The sequence below is a fragment of the Mycteria americana genome, chromosome 2 (genome assembly GCF_035582795.1).
Source record: "Mycteria americana isolate JAX WOST 10 ecotype Jacksonville Zoo and Gardens chromosome 2, USCA_MyAme_1.0, whole genome shotgun sequence".
Classification (NCBI taxonomy): domain Eukaryota; kingdom Metazoa; phylum Chordata; class Aves; order Ciconiiformes; family Ciconiidae; genus Mycteria; species Mycteria americana.
Window position 1 is genome coordinate 22,744,885 of NC_134366.1, and position 19,612 is coordinate 22,764,496.

At 38.1% G+C, this 19,612-nt stretch overlaps 1 protein-coding gene across 3 annotated transcripts in view; it reads right to left on the minus strand.

Annotated features, from left to right (window-relative positions):
• Positions 1–19,612, minus strand: part of CACNB2 (calcium voltage-gated channel auxiliary subunit beta 2) — a 262,351-nt gene that overhangs the window by 161,713 nt on the left and 81,026 nt on the right. The gene's annotated exons all lie outside the window — the stretch shown is intronic.

Sequence of the window (19,612 nt, forward strand, 5' to 3'; positions counted from 1 at the left end):
TTTGCAGTGGGTACCATGATCTACAACTACTGACAGCAGAGCATGGCAAGAGGCTCCACAGCTTTCAGCTAAAGAGCTAGAATTTATTTTTGGATATCTGTGGCTCAATGACCTTTCTGCTCAGTAGGTTGCCTTGGCACGGAGTCAAGGTTTGCAGCCCTCTAGCAGGGCTGGTATGGCTCCAAAGGCCAGAGGACATTTGGATAGGAAAAAAGGGCTGTATCTGGAACTCTGTAAGATCATGCTACCCTTGAAAATTACATCGGGTACAAAATTAAATGTCTTTCACAGAATACTTAAAGGTGTTTACTCCTGTAATATACCAGCATGACAGATTGGCCAAATAGTTCACAGAAAATATAGGGAAGAAATCTTTCATTAACAGGTGAAGAGCCATATTTTGAAGACCTTATGGTACTTCAAATTTTAAAGTTCCTTTAAGCTCAAATCCCACCATCATCTGCTGCTTAGGTCAAAAACACAGTTTAAAAAAACCCCACCATGTCCCATAGCTGCATTTATTGTAATCTACTGGCTTTTTCACAGGTGTAGGTCCTACCTACAGTTGCCACAGAGCTCAAGGACAGGATTGCTTGTATCTACATAAAGTAACAAACAATAAAATTGCTTATATAGGACAATAAAAACTAAATTCATGTCAATAGGAGTCAATTTAACAAAATGATTCCATTAGGGATAATTAAATGGATGCATTTTGCAAATCAAATATTAAAAAAACCCAAGGCATTAGATGACAAACAGATTTTACAGTTATCTTGTCTAGGTCAGCCTTAGTTCTTCCCAGTAACTTTTAGGAACATTCACATGTGGCAGCACCAACAGCCTTTAGAGAGATAAATGAAAATATTCTCTATGTAATTTAAAACTAAAGTCACTGCAGCTCCTCCATGGCCATTTAATGCACTTAAAAAGCCACACACCTTGTGCAGCAGTGACTAAAGCTTTCCGCAAGGCTGCATGCACAAAACCAAGGCTGTAATTCACATGTCTGGAAACCTCGGAGCCTGTATAAAAGTCATGCAGATCTATCAAATGGTATCTGACGAGCTTCCAGGGAAGAAACAACCCACTAAGAAGCTGTCGATTCATCAGCTCTTGAAAAATATGAGAAATTAATTTCTCAGCCTTGCAATTTCTGAGGTGAGGGTCCTTGCAGCAGTCAGGGGTCTGTCAGACACATTGGTGCAAAATGTCAGCAGAGGTCCCAGAAGTTGCCTAGTTTTTAAACACTGTAGCAGATTTTTTTTTTTTCAGAGGGGAAGGCACCCAGGTAGGCACTTCAAAGCCCTAAAGAGGATATATGAGTTAGGCAGGAGCAGTCTTTTGTACAAAGATACACCAGCATAGCGTGGTTTTTGTCCTTAAGAACTTGTATGCTAAGGACCCAAGGATCAAATGCCAACTTTAATTACAGAATAACATAAATTCAGCAAACACACTGATTCAGCAAAGTGGTTGACCACAATCTTAAATTTTAAGCAAGTAAGAAATAAGCTGAAATTTCAGCAGATGTTGAAGCGCTTTGTTAGATTATAGCCAAAAAATTTTTCTTGCACTCATCCTTGTGCTTCAGCCTTGGACCCTCATATTTTCACTGCATATGCACAAAGGTCAAAATCAAATCACCAGACAGGGAAAACTTCCAGACTCGAATTCCATAATTTCAGGGAGTTGAAGATAAATTCCACTTGTCAGGACTTAAACCAAGTGATACTTTGAGCAGGTATCTGATTCTGTAAAGTGCCCTGGTACTTCACTGCAGGGAATCTCAGATTTTCAAAACATTAGAGCACTAAAAACAATCACTATTATGTTCCGAAAAATTCTTATTACTTGTTTTAAACATCCTCGGTGCACTAGCTTTATTTTTTTTTTTTTAATTAAAATACTGGTCACAAAATTATCTTTATACTTACTAAGAAAATGATACCTTCCATCACTTAGTCATGAATAACTTTTATACTACATTGCCAAAGATGGATGAAGTGATTAAACACGACCGCCCCCCCCCCCCCCCCGCAAAAACCAAAGGGAAAGAGGTGAATGCAAGAGTTACATAAAACTATCTTCACCTTTTTATAGAACTATGAATTTCTTCCTTTTGCTCTCTGTGTCTCAAACAGATATCCAGTCACAACCATAAATTACTAATAGAACACATTTAATTCAAAATTAAGTCAGAAATGCTTACAAATAATTTTTGCGGTTTTATTTATTTATTTTTGAAGGGGAAAAATGTTACATAAAGTAGAAGTAATTCCAAAAGCTACAGTGGTTTGGATGCTGCATTTATTTCTTTATATAGCACAAAGTTGCAATCCTGTAAGTTGCCATTTTTGCATTGGAATTTTCAAATCAGTTTATGGTTATATATTTCACATGTGCAACTACGGTTTTAGTGAAACAATTAAAGGTCATTAATGTCTGCAACATAGGGCTATGCCATGATAGATAAACTCTGTATCAATCACTCAATTGAAATTATTACCAAAATTTACTATTTTCATGACAGTATATAACTATTTCCTTTGGTATGCAAACTGGTAGTGAAAGTATGGAGGGGGAGAGAGGTGTTATTTATTTTATTCTTGTTGATTATTCCACAGTGCACTTACTCTATTGGTAAGAGTAAGTACCTCGGCGTTCTCCAACATAAACACCAGAAATAGGTATTTTAAGTACCTAAACCTGGAGACAATCATAGCTGCAAACATATGAGATTTCTACTTCCAGGAGGACACACTGTGTATGTGAGTGGTTTATCCCTCAGTACCTAAGTTGGGGGATACAAATATGTATCAACTACGCTTATATACAACCATAGCCTGCTTCATGAACACACTTAAATTTCTAAGTAATCTGAAACTTAACGCATTTTCATAGCTATTAATCCTGAGCACAGGGAAGGGAAGGTATCTGTACCCTCATGTCTGGGAGTGATGTCCTTGACTCCTGAACAACCCCAGCACTGTAGACAAGGTAATGCAGTTAGGGGCAACACAGTTGCGGCAAGATTTGGGACTCAGTGCGGTCACTGAAAAAGACCTAAAGCCACCTACTGAGCAGTTGTCAGCATGTCCAGGTTTCTGCGTGGAACTGGGGTAGGCTGTGCGCTGGCAGCGTTGTATAATCATTCGTCATGGGGGTTAGGAAAGGGCACTGTTATTTACTCTGGAATTGTATTTCATGGCTTACTTTATTCCTCAACAGGGAATCCTAGTTTCTGACACAGAAATAATGTATAAGGACAAAATAACAATGTATTTTCTTAGTAAAAAAGAAGCAAGTCAACAGAAAAGACACTGAACATGGACCCCCTCATCCCACTGTGTATTACAACTTACTACAACATACTGAAACAACTCCTGGGACTTTTTTAATGTTTAAAGATGTGGATCATACTACACACAGGAATCCTTACAGTCACAAATCATTGAAATATGCAAAAATAGAAATTAAAATATAACTAAAATCATTAATCCCCTCCAGATCTTTTAACCTTACTCTTAAGGCCTTGATCCTGTACCCTGAAAGCCACACCAATTCTGCAACTGATTTAAAAGTACACAGCACAAACCCTTCTACTAGCATAGATGAAAAGTATATATCAAAAACAAGTAAGCTGAAAGCCTGTAATTTTTAAATTTCCATAATAAATTTAAAATACAGTTCCTTCAAAATACCAGTGTTCCAGTTAATGAATTTGTTATTTTTCTTAATTCTTAGGAATAATTTAAATAATTATGATATTTAATCACTTATAATTTTTTAATCTAACTTATACCTCATTACACCTATTTAAGTTTATACTTCTACGTATACAGAGAGAAAACCATATTCATATATATCTGAAAAAATGCATATTTATAGAAAATGTGTTCATCTTTTTGTACTTACCCAGGACACATTTTTAGCCTTTGGTGTTTTTAGCATGGCAACATGCAAGGCTGAGATGACCAACAACAGCCTCACCAGCATGGAAAGTCAGATGGAGGGGTAGTCCAGGTGCCTCTTACCCCAGGGAGTACAATCCCTTAGCCTGGCTGACACAGGCACACTGAGCATGTGGTCAGGTAACAATAAAAAAAGTCATTTTTCTTCCCGATCCAGTCAAACAGAGACAAATCTTTGCAAAATACTGGTCTTCAGCAGCAGCTGGCTATATTTCTGTATATCCATGAAATCCAAAGTTGGCTCTTCTCTTGGAAAAGTTAAAAACGAAAGGCAAAAGGACCCACTCTCACAGAGGCTTCCCCCTTCCACTGGCAAGACGCAGTGCCTGGGTACCCACCAAGCTTCCACTCAAGCTCTGAGACTGGAGCTTGTAGGAGAATGAAGCCCAACACTGGAAGCCACTTGCCTTCAGAGGATGTCAAAGAGATGCCCAGTTGCTGGCTGCACCGTTTAACTGTTGCTATGCCTGAATATTTCACGACCCCGGGATCTTCCAAGTAATAAAGAGAATTAGGATCTCAATGTCAATAAATAATGCACGCCAACAGGTCGCGTGGGTACCTGTTGTGCTGTGCACGCCCGCAGCGTGGCGGCTGCTGCTCCAGCCCCACGGAGGGCACCTGTTGTCCCGGCACCTCTGCCGCGGCGCTGGGCGCACCCGCCAGCACAGACACGTGTCCCAGAAGGGCAAGCAAAGGCAGAAAATCACTGTCCCTGCTCGTTTCTCTTTGTTCCTCTGCCCTTCTGTCCCTTTACTTTTACCTCCTGTCAATCTAGATTACCAGAGCAGATCCAGGCTAAATTTTGCAACTATCAGTAGTGATTAGAGTGAGTTGATTGAAATCGGATTATACAGGAAGATCTCTGCTTCCTCACTCAGCACGCGGGCCAGTACCATTTGCAAAATACTTATGCTTCACCGCACAGTATGAGAGCATTTGGAGCAGTCCATTTTAAGAGAAACGGTGCAGTAAAAACAAGCCAGACTGAGCTGTCTTTAAAAAGAGAAAAGGGAAAAGGGATCCTGTTTTTAATAGCTGCATGAATTTACAGGGGAATGTTTCAAACCATTTCCAGATGGAAGAGTTTGCTGTAGTCCCATGGATTCACCAGAAAGCATGGTATATCAAAGAGCGGCATGATGTACCTAAAGCGCTGTGTACCTGACTGCTACTGCTCAAATATGGATCCAGTACAAGTGTAACTGCGTGGTGTCTGAGCACCAAACATGGGAGAAGCATCATCCTTCCCCAGGGTAACACCTGCAGATCCTACTGCTGGTATCTATGCAACTCACAAACAATCTAATTCAAATGTGCTTTTTCCAAAGCATATCATTAAATGTATGAGCAAGTGATCTGCCTGAACCATATTCAAATGTATATATTAATTTATTTAAATACAAACACAAGCTATCAAGTTTAAAAGGTAGGATGTATTATAAAATTATAGTGCCATCATAAAACTGTGGTATTGAATCTTGAAAAGAAGGAAACAAAAATTAAAATACAAAAGGAGACTGCTGGAACAGAACAAGTAAGGGCACGAGATGATAAAAAAAACAATTTAAAATGTACGAAATTCAGTTAAGTCCAGCTGACAGACACTGTGAATGTGACACACAGATGCAGTTTGCATTGCAACATAGCATTTTTCTAGGACTACCTAAATAATAACTTAATATTATTATCTACTCATGATACAGACCTAGATTATGCTCCAAGCATCATCTGTCACTTTAGACTCATTATTTAATGTATTTGTGTAAATGCAATGAGTTCGTGATTCCACAAATTCAATTTGTGGATGGTCCATAATTTGTTTGTGGGTATTACAGTAATATTAAGGTCTTTTCCAAGATGACAGCATAAACTTTTTATTTTGTTAAAAGAAAATCCAGAAACTGTTTACCCTGATTGGGACAGACAGAAAAGCAAAATACTTGTATTTTCCAGTGGAAATAACCATCCGATTTCAAAATAATTACAGTCTTCTGCAGATTTGTAGTCCACACTGAAGGTAACTAGAATAAGTTTGGTACACTCTGCTTTGCATACGCTAGAATGAAGGCTTGTATGCACAGTTTTTTAATAGGTCCCCCTGTTTTTAATAAGTCCACCCAGTCTCATGGAGCCGAAGCACTATCCATTACTGGCTCATTGGCATCTTTAACTAGAAGAATCTGTAGACCTTGATTTCTATCTAGGAAATCAGCAGCTGATAAACTCTAGAAGTTGATGAAGTAGAACCATCTATTTGAGACAGTACAAACTACTGGGTAGTTTACCAGTAGGTTTTTCGTTTAAGAGAAACATCATTATTCTACTGTAGATGTTCAAATATAATCCAGTGGGCAGAAATCCTGCTGGAGTTAAGGAAAGTGTAATGCACTTCTGAAAAAAAAATTACAAAGAATGCAACTATTAAATGTTGTCTATATTTGAAAAAAAAAGTTTCTAGCCTTTTCAAAAATATTGAGATATAGAATACCTTGGATATTACAGAACAAAATGTTGAAACGCTGTGCTACTGTATGTTGGCAGCTTTACATCAGGACATAGGTTGTATAAATCACAGGTCAATACACATTCCAGGGAAGACAACGTTAGAAAACAGCAGGCTGAACTTGCTTCCTTCAGTGAAGCTCAAAGTTGGATATGTATTTGTATCCCTAAATTGCACTAGTAGTTTTCACGTCATCCTTTAAACGAGGAGACCATTTATGAAATACATGTATTTTGAAAGTTTCAGTGAAAACTACAAAGATCAATGTTCAAATACAAGCTCAGGTACATCCTTCTTTCTATTAATTGCATAACCCAGCCAGGTAGGAAAATTTGAAGATTCATATACAGGTATATGCACACCTGTATCTATCTTGCTAAACTATGCAGCACTTCTTCTGGCTTACAGAGACTCTCCAAAATCTTATAACTCTTCTCTCATATGGCATATGGAATAACTTTACTCAATGTCAGAACAACTCTGGCATTGATTTTCACCAGTGAGGCACATTCTTCTTGGATTCATCTTCACATGAATCATATATCAAAGCTATCTGTTATCCCCTTTGTTGTTCATGCTGACCACAGAATCACTTGCCAGCAAGCCATTAACCAGTCACTCATGATACACCAGGTTAACAGATGCACAATGGCAAAGAGAAGCTCAGGATTTATGCAGTTCTCCTACAATGGTTTTCTCCTGTCTGGACAAGCTGTTGCATCACCGGGAGAAGGTTCATTCAAATAACTGATATGTCAAATGCTGACTGAAACAGGTCAGAGGAAATACCTCTGGTTCAGTCCTAATCACAGAAATACTTCGTACTGATAATGTTTTATCTTTTCATACAGAAAGATAAATACTTCTTGTCCTGAAAAAGAAACTATACATTTTAAAAACTGACACTGAAAGGCAGAAAGAGTAAAAATTCTCTGAGGTAGCAGTGTAATTAAGATGGCCAAATAAAGGCCTCCCCCTTCAAAAGAAAACAATGAAAAAAGCATAAGCCACAGATGGCAATACACAAGCATTAGTTTTCAAGGCATAAAATGCCATACAAGAAGGCCTGTGAGTTAAAATTGTCTGGAGACAATAAACCACAAGCCAGTCTTAAGCACTTTAGCAGTGCTTACTGATTGGAGCTGCCTTCCATTCATCAGTGACACATAATCAGGAAAAGCTTTTTAGGTCGTGCTTTTGTTCCTGTTAAAGGCATATACTTAAATGCATGGGATTTGACTTCAATACCAGTGAAGACTATGGTATTTTTATCCATTCATTTCTATTGAAACATTTCTAATCTAATATGTGGTCCTCACCAAAGACAAAAGAGTGTGTATGTTATGAATAACTGTGTGCTATAGATCTCTGCACTTTCTCCTAATATCTCTGGAATAGATCTCTGATAAAATATAAATTACTTGTGTGAGTTGTTTCATCTCATATATGGTTTTGTTAGCAGTAGGAAACTGCCACTGACATTCTTTTTTTATGGTGACAAAATATCTCTTACATATGATATTTATAGTATGCATGCATACTTATTGATACATATGTAACACAGGCAAATATCACAACAGAATTCCCACATACTTTGATATGAATTTATTATTTCCCTCTATCTGACTTTGACCATAAAATGATAAGATACATGGAAGTAATAAAGTAAGAAAAGCCCACAAAAAACATTAGTTCTGGGAGAAACAAAACAGATTAAAATGACAGAAATAAGTGCAAAGGAGATTTCAATGCTGTGCAACAAGTTAGTTCTTAACATGGAAAAATAACTTTAGAAGCTAATTTGCTTTCCACTGATTGAGAATCAAGCAGTTACATTAGTCAACACTTGTTTCATTATTATGTCATTATTCTCTGTAATTCCCCTGATTCCAGTGGAGTGAAACTAATAAGTTGATGTCAGCAGGAGCAACCTGAAGCACCCTAAACAGACTTGAACCTGTGGTTTTTGCAATCTTTGCTGAATCCGCACTACAGTCAATATATAATTGATAAAGGAACTGGGCTGAGAAAAGTCTGCCTACAGCCAATTCCTGGGAAGAGGGGATCCTGAAGAGTACAAATCCCATTTTAGTCCTGAGAAGGGGAAGAAATGGCACAAACCAGTATACATAAACCAAAAGAAACTTTAGCTTAAATAGGCTGTGTAACATAAATGAGGCTGCCACTGCGGTAATCTCGGTTCTACTTAATACAATTACCTGCAATACATTAAAAGGTAAGAATTTCTGGGCTTCTCAGAATGCTAAAGGTAAGCACCTGCATATTGCATGCTTGCACAGACAGAAACACTAAAAACATACATTTGTGCACTTATAAAGGCATAAATTTCTACTTCCCAGTTGAATTTTCACAGTTTCTACAGTTTTAATGTATCATACATGTATCCCCAATGAAACAATCTGAGTTAGTGAGTCCATTTAGATGCAACTTACAAATGCGAAGTGAGTCATCGCCAGCACAGCAGAAAGCCAGCAAGTCTCTTCCAAAATCCCAAGTATGATGTATGGACATATGCTGTCCATACATATGTATGGACAGAATGCTGTGTAGTAAGTTCCGTCGTGGCACACACCACGTACCAGGCTCTCGTCCAGGTCCCGCAGCATGAGGGCAATAGCGTCCTCTGGAAGAAGTCTCTCTGCAAAGCTACACTCAATTTTTAAATTATTTGGACTCAGAATAAAACTGTGGATGATTGCCTCCAATAAGTGTGCTGAGGTTCAAATTATAGTAGTTGGACAGGTGAAATAAAAGGGTGTATGACTGGATAGACATCCCTACAGTAGCGTGGCAACTTTCTGCAGTGAAACACTTAAAAGTACAAGAAAGATTTTCAATGAGATGTTAAGCAGTTACTAGAAACAGTTCTGTTTCAAATATACCATGTCTAGACATATTAAAGAAAATAAAATCTTTCACAGAGAAATTAATGACTTTATTCCATTCTGAAAGTTAGAGGATATAAGTACAGAGCTTGTTACGTTAGTATCTAACACAAAGATATCCAACAGTACTGTCACTGGTGTAGAACAGATTAGATCAGATCTGACCCTATATACTGTGCTAATAAACATAAACTTGGTCCCATACAAACAAGCTGGAAAACAGCTGGCATTTGAGTTTTCCCGTTCTTCTTAATATTAACTCAGTTCACAGAATCTTAGAGCAGCAGCTGCTGATAGCTTGCCAGACATGTGCTCAAGTAAAATGAACTAAATTTATTCCCTCACACAGAAGGATTTAGAAATACTGAATTTTACTTAAGGTGTAATTTGGTAATTTAGTGCCAACAGGATGCATTAAAAATTCCTACTGCAAAAAATAATGAATTAAAAGACAACAAAGGTTGAAAATTTAGATGCTAACAAGACTAGAAAGTCCAGAAATTAGCCCTGTTATATGTAGGACCTATGGTATAATCTTTAATTCCAGAGGACACAAATCTCACTGTAGAAAACAGAAGGTCCTCATCAGATGAACAAAGCTGAGCAATAAACCTAAAATGACAGACACATTCTGCACATGTTCATCATGCATCATCTCCTTTCTGAGGTTGCATTCTTGTACAGTCACTGCAACATCCGATAGTTTTCCCATCTTCAATGAGCATATATTCAGAAGATGCTTTCAGAAGATGTGAGGGAAGATGCTACTGTTATTGTAATTTGATAGCTGGAATATCAATTCCAGATGAGTCCATTAGTTAATGAGGACTGTAGTCTGAGAGGATTCTGCTCTGATCCTTCCAAGAATTTAACATTCTGTAATACTTTCTGTATTTAGAGCACACTTGTGGACTTCCGCTGTATTGCATACTCAGCAGTTCTGCAAATAAATCTTGATCACTTCAATTTTGAGATCACAGAGTTGTTTTAAGCCAGGTATTCCCAAATGGTTGTACACAACACACCTAGAGAATGATCTGAATCTCTGATGTAAGCAAAATGTCCAGCCTTGCCAAGGGCCAAACAAGCACCAAATGCATTTCCATCTTATTCATAAAAGTATCCTCTCTCTTCCTGTCCTGCATTCACTTACTCAGCTCCTACTTCAGCAACAAAGTGATACCTCACATGAAGAAAATTGATTATTTTTTTTTCTGAGTATCAGCCATCCAGTGACAAATATAGCTGTGATCTTAGGAAAAAGAGAATGTGGTTCTTGGCCTTTAAATACTGCATTGTGGTGTATACGCACAACTAGGGTGTTTCAGCTTTCAAATAAGCGACTTCTTAACCTTAACGCTTTATAATGCAGAGGTTTTCCTTTTTTTTTTTTTATAGGTTTTAATAGAAGTCCCAGCACCATCACCACCAGAAGAGAAACCATATGAATGGATGGAATTATTTCGATTGCAACAAGCTTCACAGTACTGCCTGCAACTGTCCTCAGTTCAGAGCTGTGGCTGAAACAGATGCATGTTGCCAGAGTCATTTCAATTTGGCCCCTCAAAATAAGCAGACACTGGAATTAACATGTCTGCTCTCCAGATAGAAAACAGAAATAACAACATAACCTTGCAAAGAAATGCTGTAAATGTGCTCATTAAAGTTTGTGAAGCAATTAGATGAACATTATAGAAGACTGCACTGCTTAATGAAGATCATTAAAGAAAAGACCTCGTACACATAACACAGGAGTCGGTGACATGGGCTGCCAAACCGTAATTGTTATTCTTTATATAGACCAGGCCCTCAAAAAGGATGAAGCACGTGGTCTTCTGCTTACTGATACCGGAAAGATACTGCAGCTTAGACACTGGTCCCTCCTCCTGCTGTCCCTGCCAGCTCTGCATCTTGGTGGTCATCTCTTCCCTGTCACCAAATGACTTGTGACTGCACAGCCCAGTTCCTGGCCTCTCCTCCATCCTCCTCTGACTCCCAGCCTCACTGTCCCTCCCGTCAGTCCCAGCCACCAGCACTGCCACCACCCTGGCTTGGACTGCCGAACACAAGACAGCAGCAGACCGACCCCTTGCTTTAGACAGATCCCCACAGCCTATTCCAAATCACACTTGTAACTAGTGTTTCTCAAAGGATCAGCTTATTTCCTCTAACCTAATTCTAAAAACCCTCTTCTAGAATAGAGATCGTGGCTGTAGAAAACCTCCAAGTTGCACAATTTCAGAGCCAATGTGTACAGGATGAAAGGAGCGGTTGGGTAGCAAGGTGAGAAAGCTGCCGCCACGCCGGTACAGCCCAGCAGGCAGGGAAGAAAATGGGATGGATTTACAAAGAGCCAGGATCCCCCTACCTGCAAAGCTGTGAAACCAACCAAACTTCAGATAACTCAAAGTTTGATTGAAAAATAATTCTTCAGCAGTTGTCATAAGGTTATAATCATCATTCATATTTTCAACATATATTATCTGAGATACTGCAGCTGACTCAGGGATTATGTTTCTCAGAACAGGAAGAAATTCCATGGATATTAATAACATGCAGTCTCTGTTTCCAGTAGTTAGTTTCTAAGGTAGGTAGGACAACAAACTTTTTCCCATAACTGTCCTATTCAGCAGTACAAAGAACAAACATAAAGGTTTCATAATAATGCAGAGAAGTGTAAAAAAAGAGGTTCACCAAAAGAAACGGAAAACGGAAAATATCTATGATTTTTACAAGCATCTGCACGATACTTTAGAGGTTACTGAAAAGTTCACATTGGATATTTATAAGTAGAAAATTAATGACACGCTCACGGCAAAGGAAAGCTCAAAGAGTATGTAAATGTAATATTTCAGTCGTATTTTGGTTCATTGCATATAAGTAATAATGGAAGTACTAAAAATACTCAAAGAACTGAGATTTAATACTTGCTGAGTGTCATGTATTAAGTTGTATTCGAAATCACAAAGAAAAATAATCAAAAACATCACTCAATAATCAATGGTAAGCCAAATCAGGCTTTTCTGTGAAAGAAGAAAATGTACTACATGTTAAGAAAGGTATAAATTACTGAGGTAATATATTAATTCTAAGATTATTTTGATAAAACAAAATTCTTCAAGCCTTGGCGAGCAATAGGAATTCTGGTATCTATGACTTTTTCAAAAACTATTAATTTTTTCTACACACCTGAAAAATTTTGTGTAATTCTTATATAAGGAAATCAAAAGTACAGTGAGTACACTATGAAACCTACTACCCCAACCCTTTTGTATGCATCTCTCATCCAAATATATTTACATTAAATAAATGCTTTTCACTGCATTTATTTATTTGAATAGTTGGGCAATATCCTTTACTATGACTTACTGACATAATTACTTGAATATTTTCCTTTTTATTTTTCTGTTCTTTGTCTTATGACTACTCCAACAGTTCCTTCAGAACACACACACACAAAAAAAAGAAGCTAAGATTACTCTTTTGCAATATTTTATATAACAAAACAACTGGAACATTGTACACACGTAAGCAAAGCCATGAAAGAGTATAAAGGTGCTTGGGGAAACAAAAATTTATTTAACTTTTTCTTTACTTCTAAGACTAATTAAATACACCATCAGATGACACTATTTTCCTGCGGCCCTCTCTTGCACTGATTGAAAATTCACCGACTGAAAAGCCAAATATCCTAGACTACAGCAATAACAGAGATTATAAAACCTTCAGTTACACATTCAATGTTTGAAAAGGACCGGATGGTGAATTTATTCAATGTTCAGTTGTTTTGTTTTGGTTTTTTGGTATCAGATACAGTGTAGGTGAATTCAGCCTTCCTACCATTGATAGGATTTTCTTCTCTGTTGTTATTAGACAACATCATCAAGCATCTCAAGCCCAAATTGCTAAAAATGCGCAATGAAATTTAGAGCAGTGATATTCAAAATCACTACTAGAACTGTGCAAGCCTTTCAGAGAGACAATTTCATTTTAAACTCACACAATGTTGTATTTTAATCAATGAAATCATCAGTGAAAAGCCAGTACAAATCAGAATCTGTTCTACCATGTCACGTTGTTCCTCAGGGACAAGTAACATACTGTGAAGCAAGGATTTCAAAACAAAAATGCTCTGAAACATGTGCTTAAAACCACAGATGACTATTTGACATCTTGAAGACCGTGCGTCAAGAAAGATACTGGCTTGTACAGCCTTTTTTGATCTCACCTTTCTCATGCCTATTTATATTTGCTATAAACAAAATGATATGATGGATCTGCATCTCTGCTTCTCGTGTTTTAGTTTCTACGTGTGGGTAAGACAGCAAGTGTGGTGTGAGCAGCCAGTCCAGGACAGATCAAGGGAAAACACCTGGCTCTGGCTTATAGTACCTTGGTAGTCAAAGTCAACAAGAGGGTCTGAGGAGAAAAAGCAGAAATGGGGGACAAAAAAAGGCAATTAAATAAAGTTCAGCTTGTTCAGGTAATATTTATATATTACATACACAGATTATGCTCCTGGGCTGCCCAACACAATCCAATATAATCAAAAGTATTGTACTGGAAAAGGGCCACAAATTGCATCATCTTTCATGCACCAAATTAAATGTTCCAGCAGCAGAGTGAGCTCAGGAGCACGTCTCAGGTGCTGATGGGTGAAAGCAATAGGGACTAGCAAGTGGCAGAACGATATTCAGCAATTTCTGGTGCCTGTTAACAGGAATGTCAGGGTGTGAGTGGTGTCAGAGAGCGGCCTCCTGAGCTGAGAAAACAGCCAGTGGGTAAATACGTGAAGAAAAAACGGGAGAGATTCTTATAAACTCCATAACCTAACACAAACATCTCTACCTCAACAAGATTCACAACATATAACGCTGGGGCTGCAATATATCTTAAATTTCAGTTAGCGAAGAGGCGGCATTACTCCAGCCTCCTCCTCCTGCACAGGGAAGGCCATTTCCTGCCCCTGTGCTGCCAGGCCACAGCACTGGGCAGGCAGGAGGCAGGCAGCGACCGCAGCGGCAATGGCCTCTGGTGGGGCCTCTCCTCAGTCTTCCTTCACAGCAAAGCACAGCCACCGGCAAAGCTGAGAAAATTCATTTTCACAAATTGTGTGAACCCCAACATTCACGTTGATCTCCAAGACTTTAGAGCAACGTGCGTTTGGAGACAGGTTTACCTTGCGCAGCGGAGTCCCACAGGTTCCTCCATACTTCTCTCGGTACCACCGAGGTCCCTGCTGCTGGGCTGGCACAGATGTCCTGCCCCAACAAGCTGAAACTGAACTAGGAGAACCAGGCTTGGTGGCCAAAAACAGTCCCGATTTTACCTTCTCCAGCTTGCTGGAGTCCGCAACTAGTTTTGGCAAGCAACACTCCATTACCGTTCCCTCAGGCCTTAAATTCATCTAATTCACTTGCCTTGGGAAAGACACTTTACCCTCCTGAGTTGTGAATAATTGGCACGTTTTACTTTCTCATCCCAGTTCTGATTGGGAAATCTAAACAATTCTCCAGTCTAGAAAGAAGGAATTTCTTACAAATCAATTTTTCCTGCGTCCTAATGTTCGCTGTTGCAGGCCAATCCTACTAACTAGACAAGCTGATCTGTAGCCTTATGGTAACAATGCCCCATTGTACCTATTCAGTTGGGGAATTACAGTAAGAAATCTCTGAAATTCAAACAGAAAAAGTTGATCTATTGAAATCACGGTAAGAGTTTTATATTTACTTCAATAATTAGTTGCTTATATTAATTCTTCTATTAAGACTTCTCTATCTAATTTGCTACGTCGAATCAAGGAACCCGAATGTAATCATTTATTTTAAAAAAAGAATAAAGTAAATTACTTTTCCACCTTCTAGATCAGAAATCCACATTTTATGTAATGACAAAGTGACAGAGAAGTTGCTTTCAATTTGCGATTCACACGACTTTGTATTTGGAGAGTACCCCAGAAACTTGTCACGTACACAAAAAAGAATGCAACCTCTAAAGAAATGACTGCAAATGCAAGTTTTATTTTGTGGTTCTAATTTGTCCTTTTTTAGCATGCTTTCAATTTTGCAGCATGAAAGTACAGAAATTAAACACAACCCACAGGCACACGAACATATGACCATCATTTAATCAGCAAATCACTTTGGGTCTCACTGACCTTGGCAGTTTTACAAAATTTTTATTTCCAGCTGGTTGAACTGTTCTTGAACAACTTGTTTTTACTGCAGTAGTCACGAACTGACTTTTCTGTATCGTCTATCATCCATGTTCTCTGTCTATTTTTTCCAGAATATATGACTTCCCTAACGCAAAACTTCTACATTGTTCCTTTGGTACTTTTACAGTATCCTAGGAAAATAAGGATTTTTTTTCCCCCCTATAATCATGCCATTTCTCAAAGGGTACCGAAAGCATTTCTGTTCAGCGTTCCCACGACAGAGCCTCACAATAACAACTGTTACTGTGAGCAAGCTTTGCACGTGAAGGCAGAGAGATTTCCTTTGAATCCAGCCGGAGCTCAGCCATGAGTGACTGCAGAGAGCTCACAGAACACAAACCACCTCTATGATCTCTGCCTGTACCATAGGTAAATAAATATGTAAAATCTCTAGAAAGAGTTTTCATCTTCTCTGTTCTGTCTTTTAATTCCTCTCTTTTAAGAAGAAGTTATTTCAATTCATGTCTGAGGTTTATTTCAATCTACAGTACTTTGGCATTTTTCTTTAAAATGTACAAGGATCACTTTATCCAGCTTAGAAATGTAGCTATGACTGGGGTCAACTCCTTAACCATAAGTACCAGTACTAGCATAAAAAAAATTATGAGATGATGCTGTATTTCTTCAAATCCAAAGCAATTTCAAAACTCAGTATAAAATAAGGGGAGAATATTCGGCCTAAACACCACATTTGCAAATGCATGCCTGGAGGAAGGGTCCCCCGTGGGAAGTCCCATGCCCATGGCTGGCAGGAGCTTGGCAATGGTGAGGCCGAGCCAGGTCGCTGCACTTCGGACCAGGAGAGATTCGCTGTACAATCTGCCAGCTTTCCTTAGAAGCCTTCTTAATTTTTTTCTATTACTTTTTATTTAATTTTTTAGAAATCGTTGTAATTTTCAAGAAATCCTACTCCATATGGATGGGAGGATGTATCACCATAGATCATAAAAGGGAAAACAGTTTTAAAATGTTTTGTGACAAGCTCAGTGGAGACCTGTCCAAATGTTGCTGTCTTGGTTCCCACCACTGACTGGGACACACCTGGGACACACAGACTCACCTGACCCTGGGACACCCTTTTCTATGGCAGACTTTATCACCTTTGGACACCCTGGAGGATGCATTGGACAAATAGAATAATTCTTAAAATATGCAATGAATACATTGGGGTGTTTGACTCACGATAGGCTTGGGTGAGATGTGTTATCACCCAGGTGCTTTCCAACATCTAACACAAGCCAGATTAAGATAAAAACAAAAAGAAAAATATTTCCTTCCAAAGCAGTCAACAGTTTATGAAGACAAAAGTGAAGCAGCTAAATCCTCCTCCAGAAAACTTTCCACAGAATTTCCTGTGTTTCTACTGCATTTTCCCTTTTTCTGCAACTCTTAACCCTCAGGCTGCAACCCTCACTGAGCACCTCTTTTTGGTGAAGCACTTAGCTTTTTATAACCAATCTGGTCATTGAAGTCCTCCTCGATGTTTGTCACTAAGACTTAATTTATTTCCTCCTGATTTACAAAGCTGCATGGTCATTCTTCCTGTCAAAATAAATACTGGTTTGTTTCCTCAGAGATGCAAATACTGCCTTCTTAGACCAGGTACCATCTCAGGTACTTGCCTGGTTTAATGAATATTTCTTTGCCCCAGTCAGGGTAATGTTTCTTTCATTCTCTTGCCCTTTGGTGATTTGTTGTGCCTGTTATCTTCTCCTAAGGTTTGTATTGTAATCTATACATAACCTACACAAATACGTTAGCCCATGTATAGACCGACTATTACTAAAATATAAATAGGATTAATGGATCATGGCACATTGCTGATTCAATAGATCAAACATGACAATACTTAATAACTACCAGCAGCCATTAGCCAACATAGTTTAATTAAAAACTGTAACAATTCAGCTGCCCATATTCCTTGAATATATTACTTGAATTATGGTACTGTGTTTGCAGATATATACACACAAACATGTATCTTTAATGAAATGTGTGCACTAGTTCATAACAACATTAACCATTTCCTCCACCAAGAAAAGGTTCCACGTGTGCGACCCTTCTCCATCTATTTTTTCTATACCCATGGCATACCTCCTCAGGGTCTGCTGAATTCTTCTCTTTGGCATCCTCTCTAAATTTCTCTTTATCCTTTCTCCAATTCTTTCAATTTGCATAGTTTATTATTCCCCAGAAACACAATCTAGATTAAATTCACTTCTAGCCTTGCATTTGGACTTTTTTGATTAAGTTTTTCCAGTATAATAATAAATGAGTATCGGCATGCCTCAGGTATGTTTTACCAAAAACTGGAAAACTCAAGATACAGGAATTGCACTGACAACATAACTGCTAAACAGTATTTTTCTTTTCTAAAAATATATAGCCTAGTAATAATGGTTCATCACTTGTTATTTTATGTTATTATGTGCTAATAGAGATTCTACAAAAGGGATAATAATCCATTGCCATATTTCTTTCTGCTCGCAAGACAGATAGGGTAACATCAATCAATGGGTACAGTCTTAAAGCCATTGTATGACTAAGCCTTTCCTTCCTTAGCTGCTAGGGATCAAGAAGCACTGTCTTATATTTATTTACTGGTGCTGGTTTTGTGTACAGCCATGCTATTTCAGCACACTTCCAATATTCTGGGAGAAAAAGAGGACTCAAAACCATGAGATTAACTGTACTACACCATTTTTTCCTTTCTTCTCTTTTGGACAATCTTTTATTATGTTTGATTCTGATTAGACAGATAATTAATCAAACTAGTTTATCTTCTAAATCTTTTACATGGCCTGCAGTAGGCCAAGTCTTGCACATAAATGCTGCTCTTAGAGATAGTAAAATACCCAGTTTCAGTAAAATCTGTGGCTCCCAGATTAATTCAACAAAACCAACATGAAAAGTATGTTATGTAATACACTTAGCTCACATTTAAAACTGGGAAGATAAGAGTTAAACAGACCCATTTATTTTCAACTCAGGTAAAAATAGAGAAACCTTGAGAAAGCTGTATATGCAATTTACTGAAAAAAACCACATAATCACAAAATATGGGAAAAGCATTAGTAAAGAAAAAGAAAGCTAATTTAACTGGGATAGTTTCTGGAAAAAAACAAATGGAAATAGAGAAGCAATAAATGAAGCAAGATGTTTCTACTGAAAATAGAGGTATCAAAGCCTGGTTTAGTAGAGCGAGTTCTGTGCGCAAACCCATAAACATAAAGGATTATAAAATGTGAAGATGGTGAGTGTTATTGCTAACAGTCTGGTTATAAACTCTGAAATAGACTTCACAGAGACGAGGGACAAGATGAAGTATCTGACTGCATTTTGCCAGACATAGAATAAGTAGGTCACTATTCCCATAAAGATAATAATTTTCACTACTCTATAACAGACCAAAGTTTGCAAACACTGCCTTCAAATTATATATTTCCAAAAGCAACACAAAACCCAAGAGCATTCCTTCTTTCGCATCATGCCTCTAATGCCACACAGTATGCTCCTAGCCATGTGTACACTTGAACATAGATGCACGATTGCAAGTACATGCTGCAGCAGTTTCTTCAGCTGTTAAACAAACAGTATTTCAGCCAAGTGAAGCAGCAGAGTGGTTCCATCTAGAGGAAGAGTGTGTAAAAACTACTCATCGCTGATGACTAGCTATTTTTAAATAAAGAATAGGCATAAACCATTAACACAGCACACTCAGTATTAAAGGGCCTGCTACCTGGTGTCATAGCTCCATGAATAATCTGTTTCTTACAGCAGTGCGCGCTTGGTTGAACTGGACAGAAAAGATCATGTTGTAACCATCAGTTATTAACAGGTACATCCTGGACAGTCCTGGCAATATCGGCATCCACAAATAATGTTAAAGTAGGCGTGACTAAGAATGACATATAAAAGAGCTCTACAAGTGATCTTCTTCAGTGAGGTGTAAATTATATATTCAAGCCAATGCAAACCAAAACACCTCCTCGACTCTCAGCCCTAATTT